At 38.8% G+C, this 3,629-nt stretch overlaps 1 pseudogene; it reads left to right on the top strand.

Annotated features, from left to right (window-relative positions):
- Nucleotides 1–1,991: 1,991 nt before the first annotated feature.
- Nucleotides 1,992–3,281, top strand: LOC105508404 (annotated as a pseudogene).
- Nucleotides 3,282–3,629: the final 348 nt, after the last annotated feature.

Genomic DNA, 3,629 nt, shown 5'->3' with positions numbered 1-3,629 from the left:
TGCTAATAAAGACATACCCGAGACTGGGTAATTTGTAAAGGAAAGAGGTTTAACTGACTCACAGTTCAGCATGGCTGGGGAGGCCTCAGGAAACTTACAATCATGGTGAAAGTGGAAGCAAACACATCCTTCCTCACGTGGCGGCAGCAAGGAGAAGTGCTGAGCAAAAGGGGGAAAGTTCCTTATAAAACCATCAGATGTCATGAGAACTCACTCACTATCACAAGAATAGCATGAGGGTAACTGTCCCATGATTAAATTATCTCCCACGAGTTCCCTCCCATGACATGTGGGGATTATGGGAACTACAATTCAAGATGAGATTTTGGTGGTGACACAGCCAAACCATATCACTTGGATAGAACAAAAAGAGAGGAAAAACAAATTGGTCTCTCTCTCTCTCCTGGATCTGGAATACACTCTCTTCTTCTCCTGTCCTTGGACATGAGAACTCCAAGCTCTTTGGCCTTTCAACTACAAGACTTACGCCTGAGTTCTCATGTCTTCAGACTTGGACTCAGCCATGCTACCAGCATCCGAGGGTCTTCAGTTTGTGGATGGCCTATCATGGGACTTCTCAGCTTCCATAATCCTGTAAGCTGATTTAACTAATAAATCCCCACTCATATCTGTCTGTCTCTCTCAATCTCTCTCTCTGTCTCTCCCTATATATATCTATATATATTTCTCTATATATATAGATATATAGAGACAATAAAATGCCTGTATGTATATTTCTCTGTATAGAGACAATAATATGTATATGTATAATATGTAGATACATGTATATGTATGCATATATATTTTATTGGTTCTGTCTTACTAGAAAATAATATAATGACTAATATAACATCCCAATCAACACTTAATTTGGAAAGTTTTTTTTTTTTTTAATTTAGTCATTCTGGGAGAAAATATTTGAAACTATGCATCTGACAGGGGATTAATATCCAGAATTTACAAGAACCTCAAACAACTCAACAATAAAAAATAATCCCTTAAAAAGTGGGAAAAGGATATGAATAGACATTTTTCAAAGAATACATATAACTGGCCAATAGGCATATGAAAAAACGCTCAACATGATTAATCATCAGAGAAATGCAAATTTAAAGCACAATGAGATATCAACTTACACCAGTCAGAATGACTATTATGAAAAAGATAAAAAATAACATGTTGCCAAGGATGTGAAGAAAAGGGAACTCACATATTGTTGGTTGGAATGTAAAGTAGTACAACCTCTATGAAAACACAGTACAGAGATTTCTAAAAGAACTAAAAATAGATGTAGCAATTCGTAGCAATCCCACTACTGAGTATCCAAAGGAAAACAAATCATTATATCAAAAAGATTCCTGCACACATATGTTCATCACAGCACTATTCACAATAGCAATGATATGGAATCAACCTGAGTGTTCACCAACAGAAGACTGGATAAAGAAAATGTGGCATATATACAAAATGGAGTACTATTCAGTCATAAAAAAAGAATGAAATCATGTCATTTGCAGCAATGTGGACAGACCTGTCCATTATCTTAAGTGAAACAAGTCAGACACAGAAAGATAAATATCACATGTTCTTATAAGTAGGAGCTAAATAATGTGTACACATGGACTTAGAGTGTGGAATAATAAACAAATGGAGACTCTGAAGAGTGAGTGGGGTGTGAGAGGGGTGGATAATGAGAGATTACTTAATGTGTACAATGTACATTATTTGGTGATGGCTAACCTAAAAGCCCTGACTTCACCAATTTATGTATGTAACACAATTACATTTGTACCTTATACATTTATACACTTAAAAAAGTAAATAATTTTAATTCCAGAAAGGAAAAGTGGACCTTAAAAAACAAAAAAGGGAGTGCCCATCACACTTGAAATGTTGCTAGAGTTCATAGATCTAGCTGCTGGGTTTCTAAGCAAGCTAGGGGCTGCCGTGCACCAAAGCAGGAATCCAGGAGACAGGCAGCTGTGCAATTAATGCATGTACTTAAAACTCCCAAACCTGCAGATGCTGTGCACAAGAAGCACCTTCAAGAGATTCCAGACCAGAGTAGCAATGTTACCACCAGCTTCATGTGGGGTTAGGATTCGAGCAAGACTTCTGAACTACTGGCAGGCATCAGGGTCTCTGCCCTGGAGAAGGAAGAGGCAGACAGTGAGAATATCCCCAAGGAACTGCTCTAAAACCTGGGCCAATCACACAGCCACCCAAGGAAATGATTGAAGAGCAAAAGGAATGATAAAGACTGTGATCATTCACAGGCCTAAACTAAATGGAGAGAACTTTCCAGGTGTTTCATGGGACTCCTTTCCAGATGAACTGCTCTTGGGGATCTTTTCCTGTCTGTGCCTCACTGAGCTGCTAAAGGCCTTCGATGTTTTAAGAGGTGTTATTACCCTAGCGTCTGTTGAGTCTCTATGGCAGACTTTATACCTCACAGGTAAAAATCTTCACGCGGATGTGATTCGTCTGAGTTGGTTGCCTTCCACTGCCAATAATCATTTATGACCAACCATTGGTTGAAGATTTCAGCCCTCTGCATATACAGCAGAGGGATGTATTGAACTCAGTTATAGATGCGTCTGCCCTCCATGGCATTCTGTCTCAGGGCTTCAAGTTGCAGAATCTAAGTTTTCTGGAAGACCTATGGCTTTCAGATCCCATTATCAATAATTTTGCACAGAACTCAAATTTAGTGCAACTAAACTTTTCTGGGTGTTCTGGATTCTCTTAATCCAGCTGTTCCAGACTGGATGAGCTAAACCTCTGCTGGTGATATGACTTCACTGAAAAAGCATGTACAAGTGGTTGTTGCGCATTTGTCAGAGAGCATCACCCAGCTGAATCTCAGCGGCTGCCAAAAGAATCTCCTGAAATCCAATGTCTCTACTTTAATTAGAAGATGTCCCAATGAGGGTCTAGATATCCACCTAAACTTAAGTGATAATGTCATGCTAAAGCTAAAGAATGACTGCTTTCAGATATTCTCCAGCTCAACTACCTCCAGTACATATCACTCAGTTGGTGCTATGATATACTCAAAACTTTACTTGAACTTGAAGCAATTCCCACTCTAAAAACACTACAAGTCTTTGGAATCCTGCCAGACAGCACCCTTCAACTGTTAAAGGAAGCCCTTCCTCAATGTACAGATTAATTGCTCCAATTTAACTACTACTGCCAGGCCAACTATTGGCAACAAAAAGAATTAGGAGATATGGGGCATCAAATGCTGACTGACATTGCAAAAGTCCAGTTGTCTATGAAGTAGTTATTGCAGGATGGTGTCTCCCTTTTCTTTGGAACAGGGAAAATAGTCAGGAAGCCCAATTGCTGAGTGCTTGGCTAATTTTATTCTTGGTTTTCTCTTTGCCTTCATTCCACGAGTATTAAGGAATGATTTAAGAGGGAAAACAATGTGCTTTTCTGAAATGACTCTAAAGCTTCTATCACTGCTTTGCCCATAAGGTAAAGCCTTTTTGAAAGGCTTTACCTTTTGAAATTTGGGGAGAGTGAGACTATAATTTCAAGACACCTTAAAGAGAAAAATTTGAGCCATGTCTTTCAAGTGCCCTTCTTATTAAGTCTATTCAGAATCAAGCTTAAAAATTACC

This window comes from Colobus angolensis, unplaced genomic scaffold, assembly GCF_000951035.1.
Source record: "Colobus angolensis palliatus isolate OR3802 unplaced genomic scaffold, Cang.pa_1.0 Scaffold161, whole genome shotgun sequence".
Lineage (NCBI taxonomy): Eukaryota > Metazoa > Chordata > Mammalia > Primates > Cercopithecidae > Colobus > Colobus angolensis.
The sequence above is the reverse complement of the archived record's forward strand: the minus strand, read 5'-3'. Positions and strand labels throughout refer to the sequence as shown.